Source organism: Eschrichtius robustus, chromosome 7 (genome assembly GCF_028021215.1).
Source record: "Eschrichtius robustus isolate mEscRob2 chromosome 7, mEscRob2.pri, whole genome shotgun sequence".
Lineage (NCBI taxonomy): Eukaryota > Metazoa > Chordata > Mammalia > Artiodactyla > Eschrichtiidae > Eschrichtius > Eschrichtius robustus.
Window position 1 is genome coordinate 89,740,525 of NC_090830.1, and position 20,506 is coordinate 89,761,030.

A 20,506-nucleotide genomic window follows, 5' to 3' on the forward strand; every position below is an offset into this window, starting at 1 on the left:
CTGCATGGCACAGAATTGGAAGCAAAAAGTAGTAAGGGATTCACTTAGGGTCAGGGGCTGTAGCCACCCATCCGCTGCTCCCGCTATCCTCCCATGACAGCAAAAAGTTCTTCCATTTGCTGAAAAGCAAGGTTGATGATGATGGTAAACACAAGGATCCTGCCTTGGTCACCGGGTCCTTGCATCACAGAGACTGGCCCAGAATAGCCTATGTGCTCTCAGAAGGCACACGGACCTCGTTCTTGTTCCCGAGAGGTGGTTGCCCAGGATGCATATGCCTGCCCCCGGCCACATTAATCACCCATCCCCGAAGAACAACATTGCTCACTTTTCAGTCTCTTCTCCTGCCTTTACAAAGAGCAGGTACCAAATGCTAGGGTGGTAAAGAAATTATTGCTCAATGAAGTACTGGGAGGCTCAAGGATTATTCAATACCATGGAATTCATAATCAGCAGGCTTTCCAAAGGCCACATGGGTGTGTATATGACTCTCTAATAACATGCAGCCCCTGTGAAACTGCCTCTTGGGGGGCCCAGCTGCTCCCATAGCTTTGATTCTTAACGAGTATGAATGTCAAAAGTTTGTAACAACTGGAAGGCCAAAGGACTGCAGGGCCACGGTCTTTTGTATGGTTTTTGTGGCCAGGGCCACATTCAACATTTGGAGGGTTATTACCTCTCTCGGCAGGCTAAGAGGCTGTGAGGGAGAGGGTCCTTTTCTCAACCACATGGATGTTGGGAACATAAACATGCCAAGGGGCTGTCTATGCTGCCCAGGTGGTTGTTCAATTGCCCAGCGGCAGGTGCAGCTCAGTAACTGGCCACAGGGGCTTGACAGAGCCCAGGCTGGGCTGAGCTGGAGAACCACAGATGCCTGCCTGGATGGTCAGAGGTCAAGGGTTATCCTGTCTGAGACTTGATTTTCTACTGATGCCCGCTCAGATGGGACAAAGGATTCATGAAGTCCCAGAAGGGCCCCAGCTGCCCTCAAGAAGGCAGCACCTGAGGGTCAGCTGGTCACTGCACCCAGTCCTGTGTAAACCTGCACGTCTTCAGAGTGCCCTCGTGTCAGAGCTGTGCTGGAACCTGGGACTGCCCAGGCAGAGTGGGGCTGGCACCACCCCTTTCAGGCAGGAGGGAGGGAAGAGAGAAACCCTACATGACTTCTGATGGCCTCCACAGCCCCTGACTGAGATTGAGGTCGATTTGAAACAGAGACAGTACAGACATTTCATTCGTCTCCCAAGAGCCCAGGACTGAGGGGAAGACAAACAATGATACAGCTCACCTACCTGACTCATTTGTGACCTTGGGAGAATTCTGTCCATCCTGGAGGCTTCAGAGAGATGGAGAGGGACAAGGAGGGTGAGAACAGGTTATCCTTTAACCTAACTAACCCTCACCCTAACCCTAACATCCTAACCTATAACCCTAACCCTTTACCCTATTACCCTAAACCTAACAATCCTAACCTTGGATCCTAGACCCTCGATCCTGACACCTCAACTCCAATCCCTGACCCTGACCCTTTAACCATCACCCTAAACCCTGACACTGACTCTAAGCACAGACCTTAACCCTAGCAAAGTAGATGCCAAGGGATGACTCTATAATCTCTAAACTAAACCAAGGGAATAAATCCTCATGACCTTGCATTTAGCAGTGGTTTCTTCGATCTGACATCAAAGCTTAAGCAATGAATACAATATAGATACACTGGGTTTCCTCAAAGTTAATAATTTTATCACATCAAAACTGCTATCCAGAAAGTAAGACAGTCCACAGAATGGAAGAAAATATTTGCACATGATATATCTACTAAGAGTCTGTTATCCAGAACATATCAAGAAACTCATCAACAGAAACACAAAGAACTCAATTTTTAAAATGCACAAAGGACTTGATCAGACTCTTCTCCAGACAAGACATGCAAATGGTCAACAGGACATAAAAAGATGTCAAACATCAGTAGTCATGATGGAAATGCAAATTCGTACCATAATGCAATACCCCTTCAAACACACAATTGTTATAGTCAAGAAAAATTAAAAATAATGAATATTGGCAACAATGTAGAGCAAATGGAACTTTTAAACATTGTGGAAATGTAAAATGGTGCAGCCTACGTGAACAATACTTTGACATTTCTTCAAAAAGATAAATGTACTGGGTTGGCCAAAAAGTGCCTTCGGTTTTTAAGTAAAAATAAAAGACACATTTTTCATTTTCACCAAGAACTTTATTGAACAACATATTTACCCTTTCGTTTCACTAGCTTCTGCCCTTTTTCAGGCAACCTCATAATTCTATCTTCCCAAAACTTTTTATCTTTTTGAGCAAAGAACTGTTCCTGGTGCCTTTTACAGTCTTCCACGGAACTGAAATTTTTTCCATCAAGAGAATTTTGTAAAGACCAAAATGAATGGAAATCTGAAGGTGCAATGTCTGGTGAATATGGCAGATGAATCAGAACTTCCCAGCCAAGCTGTAACAGTTTTTGCCTGGTCATCAAAGAAACATGAGGTCTTGCATTATCTTGATGGAAGATTATACATTTTCTATTGACTAATTCCGGACGCTTTTCATCCAGTGCTGCTTTCAGTTGGTCTAACTGGGAGCAGTACTTGTTGGAATTAATCATTTGGTTTTCTGGAAGGAGCTCATAATCGAGGACTCCCTTCCAATCCCACCATATACACAACATCACCTTCTTTGGATGACGACCGGCCTTTGGTGTGGTTGGTGGTGGTTCATTTCGCTTGCCCCACAATCTCTTCCATTCCACATTATTGTACAGTATTCACTTTTCATCACCTGTCACTATCTGTTCAAAATGGAACGTTTTCATTGCATTTAAGTAGAGAATCACATGCGGAAATTCACTTAACTTATGTGGAACCCAAACATCAAAGCAATTAATAAAATCAAGCTGGTGCAAATGATTTTCAGTGCTTGATTTGGATATTTTGAGTATGTTGGCTATCTCCCATGTGGTATAATGTTGACTGTTCTCAATTAATTTCTCCATTTGATCGCTATCAACATCAACTGGTCTACCCGACCGTGGAGCATCGTCCAGCGAGAAATCTTCAGCATGAAACTTTGCAAACCACTTTTGACACGTTCAATCAGTCACAGCACAAATCCATACACTGCACAAACCTTTTTTTGCATTTCGGTTGCATTTTTACCTTTCTTGAAATAATAAAGCATAATATGCCAAAAATGTCGCCTTTTTTTCATCTTCAATATTAAAATGGCTATACAAAAATTCACCAACTTTGATAAGTCTTTTGCTAAATGCACGCTGATATGACAGCCGTCACAAAGAATCTCACAAAATTGTTTTGAATGAAGTTAAAGACAACTAAGGGCTACTTAGAGCCAGCTTACGGAAAGAGCTGAACAAACTTTTTGGCCAACCCAATTATTACGATAGGGTTCAACAACTCCACTCCTAGGTACAGACACCAAAGAATTGAAAACAAGTGTTCAAAGAAAAACTTGTACACAAATATTCATAGCAGCACTGTTCATAATAGCCAAAAGGTAGAAACAATTAAAATGTCCATCAATAGGTGAATAAACAAAATGTGGTACATCCATAAACTACCATATTATTCTGCCATATAAATGAATAGAGTAAAATGGTGCAGCCACTGTGAAAATAATATGGCAGCTCCTTAAAAAGTTACACTCCGAGTTAACATATGATCCATCAGTTCCACTTTGGGGCATTTACTCAAAATATTTGAAAGCAGGGACTGGAACAGGTATTTGTACATTCATATTCACAGCAGCATCATTCACAATAACAAAAGGTGGAAGCAACCCAGGTGTCCACTGATGGATAAATGGATAAACAGAATGTGGTATATACACAAAGGAATATTACTTAGCCTTGAAAACTAAGGAAATTCTGACACATGCTACAATGTGGATGAACCTTGAACTTACTATGCTAAATGAAATAAGTCAGTCACAGAAGAACAAATTCTATGGTTCCACTTACATAAGGTATCTAGGGGAGTCAAATTCAAAGACAGAAGGAATGTGGTTGCAGGAGCTGAGAGGAGTCAGTGTTCAATGGATACAGTTTCACTTCGGGAAAATGAAAAAGTTCAGGAGATAAGTGGTGAGGATATTTTTATAACGATGTAGATGCAGTGAGTGCCACAGAACTGTACACACCAAATGGCTTAAATGGTAAATGTTATGTGTTTTTTTCGCAGTGGAAAAAATGAAGTACTGATACATGCTACAACATGGAGGAATGCTGACAACACCCTAAGTGAAAGAAGCCATACAGATATCATACTCATCCTGTGCTTTAAAGCCATCAAGGTTTTGAACATGAGGGAAAGTCACAGTCAAGGTTTCAGAAAAAAAAAGAAAACTGGGTCACAATGAAAAAGATATTTCCATAGAGTTGGGGCAGGTGGTGAAAGTTGAAGTGGACCTATGGATCAGATTATTATAAGAAATTATAATCCTCCTCATTTGGTGGTTAAAAGTGCTTGTTCCCTGGGAGTGTATCCATGTTTTGGGTAAAACACACTGAAGTGTTTTGTGTGAAGTGGCAAATGTGAGTACTTTGTACTGCTATGGAAAATTTTCTGTACATTTGAAATTACTGTAAAATAAACTACTTTTCAAAGCAACTGTGTCAATAAAAGGACAGAAATGTAGAGAAGACAACGATCTTTGTATAGAGGCCAAGCCCTACCCAGATCCTGCTCACCCAAAGTGATGATGTAATTAGCCACTGTAAAATTTCACATGTTTTTAAGGGGCAGTGTGGGAAGATTATAATAGTAACCAACCTATCTTGGGTGTTGTAGCTGAGCTGGATGTGGTATAAACAGTGGGATTTCTAATTCCAGTTTCCTGTATTAAATCACCAAAAACTGTCAGAACCAATAAATGAATTCAGTAAAGCTGCAGGATACAAAATCAATACACTAAAAACACTTGTGTTTCTATACACTAATAATGAACCATCAAGAGACAGAAATTAAGAAAACAATCCCATTTCCAATAACAACAAAAGAACCAAATACCTAGGAATGAATTTAACCCAAGATGTGAAACAGCTGCACACTGAAAACCTTACAACATCAATGAAGAAATTGAAGATGCAAAGAAATGGAAAGATATCCTGTGCTTATGGATGGAAAGACTTAGTAGTGCTAAAATGTTCATTCTACCCAAAACAGCATACACATTTAATGCACATCCTACCAAAATTCCAATGGAATTTTTCACAGAAGCTGAACAAACAATCCTGACATTTGTATGGAACTACAAAGGACCCTGAACAGCCAAGGGGACCCTGAGAAAGGAGAACAGCAGCTGGAGGAAACTCAATCACTGACTTGAAACCATATCACAAAGCTACAGTAACCAAACAGTGTAGAAATAGCACAAAAAGAGGCATGGGCCACAGGAATAGAATAGAGCCTGGGAAAGAAATCCACACATATGTGGTCAGTTTATGACAAAGCCGCCAAGGACATACACCAGGAAAAGGACAGTCCCCTCAAATTGTGTGTGATAGAGAGAAGGGAGAGAATTACTGTGTTGGTTTCTTGGGAACACTTGGAGGACTTTCTGACAATGGGGATGCAATCTGTTTGTCTTTTCCCTCCTTGGTAAGAAATCTCCGTATGACATGAGCCTCTCTAAGAATCCTCCCTGAATTGAGGCCTGAAGAAATCAGAGCTGAGATTCAAGTTGTCTTCACAGACAATATCTCAAGGTTAAGTATAAGTATCACTTCAACAAGGTAATTTAAAGTGCCATTATTGCCCTCCATTCCAAATGTGTAAGAGGAGAAGTGTTGGCAGAGGCCTACCATTTAAAGCTATCTGGTTTGACTGGACATGCTCATTCATCCCCAACTGGCCTCACACGCATTTGAGTTACTGGCGATGACCAAGCTGAATGCAGAGACTCGTCAGAGGGAAGGACACTGACGGAAACTCTGTTACCTGTCCTGTTGGTTTCTCTGTACCTTCTGGTCACTAGGTTGTGCCACTTGCTATGGTGCCTGGGCATCAGGTTTTTAATACAGTTATCACCAGTTGTGAGACTAGGAAGAACAGAAATCAGGCCATTCCATGAAATCTGAAACTGGAGGACAGGGTCACTTTCTTCATTTTCCTGGTTTAACAGGCCAATTAATTGCTGCTCATGACTAACTAGCCCTGTTTTATTATCACACCGGGCAGTCAACTGAGATTTACCCATATATATACTTACACTAGTTCTACCTCAAAGAGCCTTCTTGATCAAACATGTCAACAACTTCACCTCAATCTGGAAATACTGGAAAGGCAGAATAAATTCAGTTTAAGGTGATTTATGTAAATCATTTATTATAGAGAATTCTCTTGGTGGGAAAGGTCAATATTTACCACCCAGTAAAAATAAATACTGATCTGATCTCAAAATCGTGTCTTCTACACACACACACACACTGGCGTGGGCACACACTCACATGCACACGGGCAGACACAGACCCTCTGCTGAAGTTACCAATAGCTTTTGAGGTCAGTGAAACCCCATGATTACGAGCTTACGCTGTGCAGTGAGCTGGCTCTGGGTTTAAATCCTGCCCCTGGCTGTGGGACAGGGCACAGCTCACTTCAGCTCCCTGCACAGTTTTCCTCGTCTGTTAAACAACACCGACTACAGAAGGGTTAATGTGAGGATCAGATAGAAAGTACCTAATAAACTGGTGCTTCTCAAACTCCAAAGTTCACACAAATCATCTGGGAATCTCGTTACAATGCAGATGCTGATTCAGATGCTCAAGCGGGGCTTGATGTTCTAAGTTCCTAGGTGATGTTACGTTGCCAGTCCACGGACCAGACTTTGCGTAGCAAGGTACATACTGAAACCAAAATCGCTATCCTGTGGTCCTGCCAGCCAAGTAAGAGAAGAAAGCTGAGAAAGGATTTTTTGGTGCCCAGTGTGACCTTGGCATGGACTCAGTTTCTCTAGGTATGGAGAGAATAACACATTTGGGGCCAGGCTTTATTCTGTCCCCTCATGAGCCTCAGCATGACTTCACAAAGATGGGGAGTCTCATACCTGCCATAGTCCTGGCAAATCTCCCCCACGGCCACCAAGGCCTTCAGGTACTCGCTGGGCTGGCAGGGCTGGATATAGCACAGGGAACAGCTGTTACTGGGGTCCCCGGTGGACGCAGTGGAATCTATAGCTACCTAGAAGAGAAGAGAGGCAAATGAGTGAATTTAAAGTGAACGCATCTTGTAAGAATTGACATCTGCCGTGAGAGAGACACGGCCTGAGGCGGGAAAAGCAGCATATTACACACCCTGCCGATAAGCAGAGTTAGAGAAGAACCTCATTAGCTTTAAAAACTAATTATTAATTTGGTTGAGGCCATTTCTGTAGTCTCCACTCTCCCTCTCCCCCGATGCCCTCTCTTCTCTGTGTCCAAAACGGAACTTGAGATTGACGTACAGGTCAGAAAGCCCAGCCACCGCTGATCCACGACATCACCAGGCACCAAGGGCAATGGTGGAATATCATAATTCACTAAGAAAAGTCTTCTGTGCTCTCCCAGCTGGACGATTCCATCTCCGAAGCCTAGGTAGGCCCCCTTAAAACTAAACTCTGTGTTAAAGATGCTTTCTGTATAACAAAGCCAGTGTTACTTTCATGAGTGGCCGGCTGCAGAGAGATGTGCTGAAGTGGTTATAATAAAATTTCTGCCAGAAGCAGAAAGGCTCTGCTTCTGTGTAAGGCTCCACTCATGTGAAAATTCCTGCCCACACCAGAGAAGATGCATGAATCTAGGGCACTGTCAGTGGCAAGTGGAGAGAAACCTCTGTTTTGCCACCACGTCATCATTATCCTTGAACTTCTTAAATTTTTTGACCTCCAACATCATCATGATCTAAATCATGGTTGACTCATCCAACACTTAACAGCAACTACAAAATGCTTAAGCCTGGGGGGTGCTCAAACGGGAAGGAGGATTTCTTCTGATTTTTTAACATCATCACCATTTAAATGAAAGTTAACCTAGTAAAACCCTAGTCATGAACTGTGTGAAAAGCTAGTAGCGGGGGCGGGGGGGGGGGAGTAGGGTGGGGAACCTACATGCATTTTGTGAACAAAAAGGAGGTGTAAAGCACTCCAGGATCCACCCATGAGGGCCCAACCAGACAGAGGTCTGGATACATGCAGACAATCCTGGAAAACTCCTCCAAGGAGAACACGTGAGAGGTACTTGAGAGACAGTGGTTTGGAGAAAGCAAACATCTCAGGGCCTCCTGGATTTACCAAGCTCTAATACACACCCACCATTCTCTGCCTTTTTGTCCTAAGGAGAGACACTTAAGAGATCATGGCACCTCACACATGTGTGCATAGTGTTTAAAAGGTAAAAATAGTGCTGGGAAGGCTAGAAGTAAAGCCACCTCTTTCTCTCCTACTGAGGAAAGCATTTGAGAACTCTAGAGAATTCTAGAGAATGCAAGGATGTTATTATGGAAATAACCTTGATTCTGCTCTGATTTATTATTATCATTGCAAGCACTGCAAATCATTGGCAGGTGTTGATACTTAATTATTAATAACGAGTACCTGTGGCTCCCCTCACTTCTGTTTATGATGGCTCTCATCGTGGCGCATCCCCCCCTACCTGTGCTTCTTAATACTGCAGCTGACACCCTGTCCTATGTGTTGATTACCTGATTGTCAAGGGTATCCTGTGATGACAAAAATATGCTGGTGTCTTGATTTAAAACCAGAGAATGAAATCAGATAATATAAAGAGCAGAGGGAAAAACTTCCATAAAGAAAAATGGCAGCTCAAGAAACATAATTGAATATTTTATCCTCCCCAGGCAGGGGCAAGATCTCCAAGCATGCAGGCACCAAGTGGCAGCATCTGAGCCCCGGTGTATCACCTGGATGAGTACCTGTGGTATGGGGAGAAGTGGATGTAACATCTGGATGAGTGTTAATAGATTCTGGCAATAATTTATACTAAAATTAAAGAAAATAATCATAGGGCTGGGATTAGGGTAAGACAAGAGAGGTGACTAGGGCATAAACTCAGGAAGGCACTCATCTGAGCTGACCCTACACTTGCTCAATCCTGAGAGTGATGCCTCCTTAAATTTTGCATCCTAGGTGCCTTTCTTCACTCTTGTCCTGGTACATCATTTCATTTCTATCAACTCTTCATCCTCAGGCTTGGAATAATTCCCTTATGCTTAACAAACTAGGGCTGGGCAGAGATGATGGTGAGAAGAGGATTGTGATTGAAGATATTAAGGACAGAAAATAAATAGGATTTGGTGACTGTCTGTGAAGTTGGATGCCAGGTAGGGAAAGGGAGCGGCCAGATCTCCTTGGGGATGGAGGAAATTACATAGTGTGACAACTTGAGCTGCCTGTTCCTGGTGGTGGCGCAGCGACATACAAACATGCCTGATGGAGGCTGTGCTTTTCTTCTGCAGGCAGGCCTCTGGGGTTTCCACTCTTCCTGTGGGGATGGCCCCTGTGGTCTGTGACCACAGAGCCTATTCCGACTCAGGAGACGCTGATATAACTTTGGCGAAGGGTATGAACTTAAAAATTATCTGATGAAAAAGGAAATAAACCAATGATCCTTATCACTCACTGTTTTCTCTAGTTCCCATTGCTTATAAAAATATTTTTTCATTTGACTAGACAGCAAATGGACAGCCTCAGGTACATGGCAGCTAAAAGATTTTTTTTTTTTCCTGGCAAGTGATGGTTTCTGAAGTCTCCCAGATGAGGCTGGAGATAAAATCTCTGTCTTCAGGAGGTGGCCTTCTACCAAGAATTCTCTGTGTTCTTTAAGTTAGCATTAGTGCAAAGCGAATAGAGCAAAAGGTTAGGTTTATCTTAAAAAGCAACAGGGAGGCCATGAAAGATGAGATTAAATTGAAAATAAAAGCAAACAATGACTGAAAAATGCCAGTTTGTGGAGGAGGCTTCCGACTCCTGGCTTCCTGAATGGGGTAGGCTTGCAGAGCCACTGTTTTCATCTTCTGCTACGAAGTATTTAGGAAAACCTGTGGTCTGGTGTGTGCTCCAATCTGCCCAGCAGGCAGCCCTGGAACAGGCCTCCTTTGCCTCCCCTTCTGGCCAGGAGGCCTTGCTCTTCATTAAGCAGAGCCTTGGAACAGTTTTGCAAAACTTTGTAAAGTAAGAAAGCAAAATGCTTGCTCCCCCCATGTCACCAGATCCCCAGTATGGGGAGCTGCTTCCAGAAAAGGCTGGATGCTATCGATGAGTATCCTTCCTTGGACATTTTTAGCTTCTTACGTGAAATGAGCCCACGCCTCGCATCCCTTCCCTGCCTGTGACAAACAGGCCATTTGAGAACCTCCCGGAAGTTTTCTGAGGAAAGCTGTTGTGAACCCATCTCTGGTTAGCTGCCTGATCTCTCTGCCATCAACCTTTGTGATATCACCTGCTACAGGACAGCTTTTAAAGACTTGTATACAATTTGGACCTATACAACGTGCCTTGTAGGTTGAGATGCTGTTTAGTCTGGACCACTTCTTAAATAATAGGTCTAATTCTAGGTCTTTCCTGTTTCCTCAAAACTCCACAGCAGGCAAAGAAATAGGACCCTAGGCAAGGTGGAAAAGACCCTGGAGGTCGCCTGGTTCATTTCCTGGGAAGGGCAAAGCATTCTCTTCTTCAACCCAGGACTCATCCTTATTTCTCAGAGGTCTACACCAGAGTCCATCAGTGTTTAATCTGGGATATAAAATCAGGATTTAAAACTTAAACTGAGACACAGCATGGGCATAGGATGTCCGAAATGTGTTAGGGTCAGAAAAGATTATGTGAGAGAACTTTAACAGGTGGTCTTTTCTTAGGCTTGAAAGTTAATCTGGGAGAAGCCACATTCAACTTATTATATTATTAAATTATAGCCAGTAAAATCAGAGACAAAAGAAAGCAATACCATCTTTAATTTTAAATACAAATAATAAAAAGGGCCATTTGAATATAATAAGAAAAAAATGATGACTCAGGATTCTACTAGCCTGGTAAGTTGTATGCATATATATAAACAAAACATTTTAAAAATGTATACATAAAATATAGTTATATATAATATATATAAATATTTAACATAGCTGTAATCATAGGGTAACTGCTTTATATTCTTTTTTTTCTCCACTTAACACTATGTCATAAACACATCCTCATGTTATTACCAATCATTATAATTATCACTTCAAATGGCTTTATCATAGTCCACTTAAATGAGTGCACTGCAATTTACGTAGCCATTACCTTACTGTTGGACATTTATGTTGCTTACAACCTGTCTCTGTGAAAATCCATTTTACAGTGAACATTTTTTTGCAACTGGAAAGAAACATTTAATTCTGCTACCATTTTCTTTCCAAATACCTTATGAAGTCTGTCTGGTCTATGCTGTCTATACTTGTGTATTTTGTATGTGAAATTCCAGTATCTGGCTTTCTTTTTAGCTGCTGTGCCATGTGCCAAACACATGGAACCCCATCTCTCTCCCTGAAGTCTCTGCTTCACCTCTGCCCAGCTCCTCCAAGACCACAACGTGATGTTGCCCCAGAGTGCTTACGATTCAAGGATTCACACGAGGAACAAAGGTTGTTCTCGGGGCACCTTGGACCTCCCGAAATTGTGTGCGCAATTGGGTGTATGCACTTTCCAGTGAGGGACATAGATCTTGTATCAGATTTCAAGTGGTCCATGTGACCAAAAAAGAGGAAGAATCATTGACAGGGGTCCTTTTAGCATCCTTTATCTCCTTCCCTCCTCAGGGTCTTCGCTGCTTATTTGATAGCCTAAAACCCCCCTCTTCTCATCCTCAGGTTGCCACCTACTTTCCACCTCTTGCCTTTCCTTCACTGTTGGCCTTCTTGAACGAGTAGTTATGCCCACTGTGTTCACCTCCTCGCCGTCTGTTACACCCCAACTCCTAGGTCTCCCATCTCATTCTGCTGAAGTTGCTCTTCTGCAGATGATTTATGCCTACTCATCACACGGCCCAGTCACTGGTTTTCATTCTTCATCTTGTGTCTTCTCTTTAGCATATGGGATATTGTCCTTGACCTTGTAACATTTCCTCCTGATCATCTGAGTTACTGCCTCCTCCAGGACCTTTTCCTCTGGCATCTCTTCTCTTATTGTTTGCCCCTCTTTCCTCTGCTGCCAATGGAGGTCTTCTACAATTTTCTGTCACCAGGTCCCCTTTCTGTATTTTTCTCTTTGGCCATCTCATCCAGATCCATGTATGTGCAGCTTCTACCTCTCTCCTGAAACTGAGATCCGTATTTATAAATGCCATCTCCACCGAGATACCTGAAAGTACCTCTGCTACGTCCAGTAGGAAGTTCATCCTGTTGTCTGGCAGCTCCTCTTGATTTCCATATTTCTGTGAACAGGACTGCCATGCTTTGTCTTTAGGCACCAGAGATTTGAGTTATCCTGGGCTCACTATTCTCCCGTGCTTTCCGTCTCCTCATGTATCATAAGTCAAGGCTAATTGACTCTTTCCACAGTGCCCCTTCCTACTGCTGCCCCTACATGTTACCTCTCATTACCTGTCACCAGGATGGTTGCAGTGGGCTTTAATCTCTTCTTTCAGAGTCTTTTCACCACCACCGATGCCTTTCACCAAATGCCCCCAGATTTACTTCCCTAAAGCATGTGCCTGATTGCTCCAGGGTCTTGCCCAAGACTCCCCTGAATGTTCCCTTATCCACCAAATTATCTCAAAATTCAAAGCCCTTCAAGTTCTCAATCCCAATCATTTCCCCAACAATCCCCTAAATATATCCTGTATAGTCACATTAACCCAAGTAAGGAAACGTATTTTTCATTAGAATATATGGATGCATAAATATTTAAGTTCATAGGGGTGCTTTTTAAAGCAAAAATCTAGTATCACATTTATCAGTCCAAGTTCTTCTTTTCCCTAAACCTTATCTCTTTTTGAAGATTTAGGCTTCGGTCCATCATCATTCAACAGAAGTATTTTGAACACCTTATATACATCAGCCTGGGACCCAAAGGGAAAGATGCTCTACTCTTGATATTCTTAAGAATATCAAGGAGCCCCGGGCACCTGTGGAAGGTGCAAAAGCTTTTTCCTCACTCGTTTGTAGTGTGTACTAGTCAGTCTTGACAGGAAGCAAATGGTCCACTCAAAAGGGTTGACTGAGGAGAAGTTAATAAAAGGACAATTCAAAAAAGGTTAAAGGAGGCTGACTAGAAAGGGTCGAGAGGGGCAGTTAGCAGAACCGAGTGAGAGTAGTGTCTGCGGAGCAGGACACCCGATGGGAACTGTGTCCTTCTGTAGAGGAACGTGGTCGCTGCCAAACAGCAGCCTGGCAAGCAGAGAGTTGGGAAGAAGCGCCCCAACTTCATTCTCCTCCAATTGTTTGACCCCTGGCTGCTGACCCCAAAGAGGAAGGCCTCCTGGGGCACAGGGGAGGGGCTGAGAAGGGTGAGGAAACGTGCAGAACTATATTCCACTGCTGGCTCCTGAAGGTCTGTCTCCAGGGAGACGGAGGCTCATCCTGGCTGAAGCTCCTGGGCCTGCTCAGAAATCTCAGGTCATCCTGTGCCAGCGGGAGATTTCGACTCTGGAGCGCTCAGGGGTTGGGTGACTGCAACGCATCCTCGTTCCTCCCTCCCTCTGCTCTTGCCCGTCTGCACGCCAGGAAGCCCTCCTCTCATTTCTCATCCCTCTGCCACTTTCCCTTCATTTTGCCAGATGGGTTCAATAAAATTATTGGGCAGATAATAAATACTTAGAGGCCAAGTTAAATAAGACATGTTAATTGTTATTAATAGGTTGCATTACAGCTTATCATTTACAGTAGATGGTACTGCTTGAGTAATAAGAAATTAATAATGAGAAAGTTGACTTTATTTTAGAGGGAAATGACAATGAAGTGGCTGGTATGTTTTCTTTAGTAGAAAGCTCAAAACAGAACACCTAGCAACCGTCTCCTGCGACCTGGGCCTGAAGCCCTCCAGGAGGAAGGGCTTTGTTGCAGGCACTGCTGATGGTCTGGCTCCTCCTCCTCGGCATTTATCTGTATGTGCTCCCCCTCTTCTCATGCCTTGCTCCAGACTCACTCCAGACCTCCTACAGGTCCATCATTGGACCCTGGAGGGCTGAGAAGCTGGGGCTGGGAAGGTGGTGGGGAGAACAAAGCCAGGAGGGCAATCCTGTTTCAGGCAGTCCAGATGACCTCCCCTCCCCTCCATGAGTCAGGGTGTGGAGCTGGGAACCCTGTGGGGTCAAACTTCCAGTTTTTACTTGGACTGATTCTTTGCAGCCCAACTCCAAGGGCAGAGTAAGCCCTTGGAGTCTCTCTGTCCAAACCTAGGAGGATTTGAACATGAAGGTTGAATAAAGAGTTGTTCAAAAGCATGGGATCTCTAGACTATAACACAGACCCAAATCAATAGAGCTTTCCTTTGAAAACCTATAATAGTTGCCTAAGATTGTAGGACACTATCTCCTCTGTGACACTGCTGGCTCCTCCACCTCCATTTGCCCAGGACAGCTGGAGTTAGGTGTGTGTGTGCCCACAATGCACATGTTTGCTACCTTCTAAACGTGCCAGTGTATATATGGGAGGGCTGGGTGGGTGTGTCTTTAAAGAACCTTAGACTTTAAAGAGATGACCAAAATCTACAATTAACTCCTGCTAAGTATTCAGGGGCAAATGAACAATGCCCTGAGTTTAGGCAGGACATAGGTAGACCCCTCTGAGGTTACAGTAGAGGACCTGCCTCTATCTCGGGAGATGCCTTATCCCGTCCCCCTCTAGTCCTTTGGGTACCACTATCCCTAGTCCCAGTAATACAATGGTCCTGTCTATTCTCTTGGGCTCAAACCGAGACAAAAAAGTTAAACCCATTTTCCTTGCCTTCCTCACATGACTGAGCCAGTCCAGGAAGCTGATAAGCAGGGCTGAGTTTCACAAGTACACTTCTGTAAGATGAGGAACAAATGCTGCACAGATTGCATTCCTCTTGTTTACATCCATGTTGCTTTCCATAGGTTTTAGCAGATCTCTCTCTTGCCATCTGGGTATTCTCTTTCTGGAGGTCATGTCTGTCAAAACCTAGGAGGATTCTGAACATGAAGCCACTGAAAGCAAACGGCTCCAGGGCAGATGGACTCACAAGCTTGACCTACCCAGGCACTTTAGAAAGATCCAGTCCACCCACCCAAATACGTATTAGGAGTGCGTAAATCCCATGGGCTCAGATTCCATGTAGGAGATGATACTCAATCCACCATCTCATTCTATTTCTCCATCTTGAAAGACTGGTTATCTAATCTTTTGGAATTTACCTTTTCATTGCCTGATGAACCATTTGGATGGCTTACTCTTTTTTCACCCCCCCCCCCTTTTCCATTCAAACACTCAATAACTTTATTTGCCTATGGCTGGTTTCTTGGGAAGTGAAGGACGGGGCCGGCAGCAACCTGGGCTTCATGCGCCCTCTGGTGGGCTTCAGAGGCAAGGAGCAGAATTGTGACCAACCCGAAAGGACCTGCCAGTCTGGAGGGCACAGTCAGTACAGTCTAGGGGAGGGTTGCAGTGTTCCTCATGACTGCTGGACGACCACATGTTCTGCCGAGACTTCATCTGCTTCAAACGGTCCTTGTCCACGTCCCACTTGGTGAGGATAAAGAGGAGGATACCACAGGGGAAGCTGATGGCCCAGGCTAGTCCCACAGCTTTCATGGGGTTCTTGCCGCTCTTTCTGGGAATGTATTCCAGCGCAGGGGATGGGGCCTAGGCTCCTCCTTGCACTCCGTGGAGCTGTGGCTTTGCAGTGCCTGGGTCCTGTTCTGGGAAGCCTTGTTAGCTGTGGCTCCTGACAGAATCCCTTTGAAAGCCACTTCCACATCACTGAGGGCTCATCACCCTGGTGCCAGGAGAGTGAGCTTCACTGTTACCTCCTCAGACACAGGACGTGAAGGACTGCAGTAGGGCTCACGTGAGGCACGTGAAGGAAATCTGAGAAAAGGTTTTCAAACCTGGAGGACACGGGCATTTCTTGCCCCCTGGCCCTTCAGTGCCATAGCAGCTACCACCGCCGCCATGTTCAGATCCCACCCGCCTTCCTGGATGGCTTACTCTTGGCACTGACCATTGGGCATGACATGGATGCTTGTGTTCTGGCCACATGAACACAACCAAGATGTCTGCAGTGGTGCAGTGGGACATCCTAGGACGGTTCACTTCCTTCCCATCCTTCTCACCAGGTGATGGGATCTGGCAACCCTCCCACTGCTCATGTCTCATGCAGTTACTGAAAGAACGGAAAGCACTAGGCTGGTTCCCCAAACCACCTGAGGTTGAATGGCATGAATTTCCTGATATGATGTGGAAAACCATATTCACTGGGGAAAACAGAAGTATGAATTCATTTTAAAAAACATGTTACTGTACGATATTTCAGCGGTGAGACTTGAGCAAAGCTGACCCAGGGTCTTTAAAGACTTTTGTCTCCTCATGCCCCACACCCAGCACCACTCCCCGACCTCGCTCCCTGAATAAGAACAAACATGAAAACAATTCACTGTAAGCTGGATTTGGCAGCCACCCATGGTGTGGTCCAAGAAAGAATGCATCTTGTGGATCTGCACAGGAGGAAGAGAGGCAACTGTATTAGAAACAGTATGATCTGTGCTGTTATAGATCAGAGGCCTAGACTTTGGGTGCTGACCTAGAGGGAAGAGCAGAGAAAGATCTGTGGGAAAAAGAGGGGTCAGCTGATTTTGTTCCATGAAAGGAGAGAAAGAAAGCAATGCTGAATTCAGATGGGCCTGTGAGGGCTGCAACCATCCATCCCCTGCTACCCTCTCTTTTGGTTTATGCATGATTTTAATCAGCCTCTGCCTCTGGGGTGGGACTAACACTATGTTTTCAAGGGTCACCACTGGTTTGAAAAGAATAAAGTCTCACACTTGGCTTCGGTCTTTCTGCCCATGTCTAAGTCCCAGTTCTGGTAACGTTCTTAACACCATAGTAATTTAGATGGGCAGCTTCAAGATCACAATGACCTGAGAAGGTCTTTACTACCAGCTAGTCAGATTCCTCCCATGCCATAAACAACAGGGGTTAACATTTATTGAGCACTAACTGTACGCCAGGCACTTAACATCCATTACCTAATTTAATTCTTAGAACAAGCCTGTGAAGGTGATGCTATTATTATCATGCCCATTTTATAGATAAGGAAACTGAGGCTAAGATCACCTACCTAGTGGGGGTGAGGCTCAAGTGATGGTAGTCTGACTGCACAGCCCATCCTTTTGACCTCTAGGCTGGAAGTCAGCACATTCCCTGCTTTCTGACCAACTCCCAGCACCTGTGTTCTCACACGCCTTACTGATTTCTAGTCTCAATTTCTGCTTCATTATGATTCTGCTGCTTGAGTCTTGGTGACATTCATCTATTCATTTATTCAACAAAGATTTATTGAGCCCTTACCATGCACTGGATGCTATGGATACAGGGATGAGAAAAACAGGCATGGTACTTGCAGTCACGGAGCTCACAATCTGGATCCTTTTACCAGGACAGCCACTAGCTGATTTTTGACCCTCACTTCTCAGACTCCATCTGACACTCAGGGCAGCGTCTCAGAGACTGACCCACAAAACCCTGTGGTTGTGTTTCCAGGTACCACTTCCAGGAGGCACACATCTATCAGCAGATTTGTCTCAGGGCTGATGCTTACTGGGCCCTCTGAATAGTTCCTGCTCCTGACTTCCTTATGGTGATGCTTTGCCTGATAGTTGGGATACCTTCCTACTGTCTGTATACCAAGAAGATGAGTTCAACAACCAAGGTCTCTGAGTGCCGAACTCTTAGATCAAAACAGATTTATGCACAGTCACCTTACAGAGATGGACAGTTGAACTGGTTCATCTATATCTTCCGTTCTCTTGCTTCTATGGTCACAGGACTATTATGAATGTACTAGGATTTGGTCTGTACAGGTAGGTAAGATGACAAGAAACAACTACTTTGAAAGAAGAGTTTATCACTCACAGCTCCCCAAGGGACAGGAGGTATGTCCTGCCACACAAAGGGGTCACATGGAGAAGCACTAGGGTCAGTCAGGAGACAGGAGGAGTGAGGGGAAAGCACGGGCAAAAGTCTTTATTGTGGTTTTTGTGGGAAGGAATGCGTGAAGCAAGGTAAGCAGTTAAGCACGTTTAAGGTTGAATAGTCTGGGACTTCCCTGGTGGCACAGTCATTAAGAATCCGCCTACCAATGCAGGGGACACGGGTTTGATCCCTGGTCCGGGAAGATCCCACATGCCGCGGAGCAACTAAGCCCGTGCACCACAACTACTGAGCCTGTACTCGAGAGCCCGTGAGCCGCAACTACTGAGCCCACATGCTGCAACTACTGAAGCCCGCGTGCCTAGAGCCCATGCTCCGCAACACGAGAAGCCACCACGATGAGAAGCCCGCGCACCGCAATGAGGAGTAGCCCCCGCTTGCTGTGCGTAGCAACAAAGACCGAATGCAGCCAAAAATAAATAATAAATTTTTAAAAAAAAGATTGAGTAGTCTGAGTAACTTAGGAGGCTCTGGGAGATAGGGATGGTCTCTAATTGTCTGAAACCTGGCTCTGGGGTGATACAGGGCAGGGGGAGTATTGGCTTGGTGTGTGTGAGTACAGGAAAGGAGGTGGCTGGGGGTATAGGCTCTGGATGGGTTGGTCTGCATGTCAAAGGCAGGCTCACAGGCAAGTTGGTTGCTATCTCTAGGAATTAGCTAGCCCTGGGAGGAGCAGTTCCTCCTCAGTATGCAGGGCCCCAAGATGTCAAAGCATCATAAAATACAGAAAAAAGAGACACTATTAAAACAATGACCCCAGATGGCCAACCATAAGCATTATCCCCTAGTTCCAGTGGTTGGTTCAAGGGGTGGGCATGTGACCTAAGCCAGACCCATCAGTCTTTTCCTTTATTCTCTTGTCATGTAAGCATGTGCTTCTGCAGCTCCTGGGATCCAGGAAAGGCCAACTCTGAGCGAAGGAACCTGACATATGTAGAGAGAAACTGGAGGGCACTTAAGTCTTATATGGTGGAGTCAGACAGACCTAAACTAAAATCTCAGCTCCTAAACTTCCCACTCATGAGCTAGGTACAAAAGCTCACATGAAAGTAGAAATCTCAGAGCTGTGATAAGGATAAACACAATGGACTCCCACTTGCAAGAACACCGGAATCACAACAAACTGCTGAACAATCATTGACTGGAAGACACTGGAACTCACCAAAAAAGATACCCCACATCCAAAGACAAAGGAGAAGCCACAATGAGACGGTAGGAGGGGTGCAATCACAATCAAATCAAATCCTGTAACTGCTGGGTGGGTGACTCACAAACTGGAGAACACTTATACCACAGAAGTCCACCCACTGGAGTGAACGTTCTGAGCCCCACATCAGGCTTCCCAACCTGGGTCTGGCAACGGGAGGAGGAATTCCTAGAGAATCAGACTTTGAAGGCTAGTGGGATTTGATTGCAGGACTTCAACAGGACTGAGGGAAACAGAGAGGCCACTCTTGGAGAGCACACACAAAGTAGTGTGTGCATTGGGACCCAGGGGAAGGAGCAGTGACCTCATAGGAGACTAAACAAGACCTACCTGCTAGTGTTGGAGGGTCTCCTGCAGATGCGGGGGGTGGCTGTGGCTCACCGTGGGGACAAGGACACTGGCAGCAGAAGTTCTGGGAAGTACTCCTTGGCATGAGCCCTTCCAGAGTCCACCATTAGCCCCACCAAAGAGCCTGTAGGCTCCAGTGCTGGGTCACCTCAGGCCAAACAAGCAACGGGAAGGAACCCAGCCCCACCCATCAGCAGACAAGCGGATTAAAGTTTTACTAAGCTCTGCCCACCAAAGCAACAGCCAGCTCTGCCCACCACCAGTCCCTCCCATCAGGAAACCTGCACAAGCCTCTTAGATAGCCTCATCCACCAGAGAGCAGACAGCAGAAGCAAGAAGAACTACAATCCTGCAGCCTGTGGAACAAAAACCACATTCACAGAAAGACAGACAAGATGAAAAGGCAGAGGGCTATGCACCAGATGAAGGAACAAGATAAAACCCCAGAAAAACAACTAAATGAAGTGGAGATAGGCAACCTCCCAGAAAAAGAATTCAGAATAATGATAGCAAAGATGATCCAGGACCTCGGAAAAAGAATGGAGGCAAAGATCTTCAAGAAATGTTTAACAAAGACCTAGAAGAATTAAAGAAGAAACCAACAGAGATGAACAATACAATAACTGAAATGAAAAATACACTAGAAGGAAATCAATAGTAGAATAACTGAAGCAGAAGAACAGATAAGTGACCTGGGAGACAGAATGGTGGAATTCACTGCCACAGAACAGAATAAAGAAAAAAGAATGAAAAGAAATGAAGA

General features: G+C 44.6%; 1 long non-coding RNA gene across 1 annotated transcript in view; it reads right to left on the reverse strand.

Annotated features, from left to right (window-relative positions):
* LOC137767270 (uncharacterized) overlaps window positions 1–20,506 on the reverse strand; it is a 51,587-nt gene that overhangs the window by 11,561 nt on the left and 19,520 nt on the right. Inside the window, exon 2 of the long non-coding RNA XR_011074497.1 lies at window positions 7,096–7,229. This is a non-coding gene — a long non-coding RNA (uncharacterized lncRNA). The remainder of the gene's footprint in view (window positions 1–7,095; window positions 7,230–20,506) is intronic.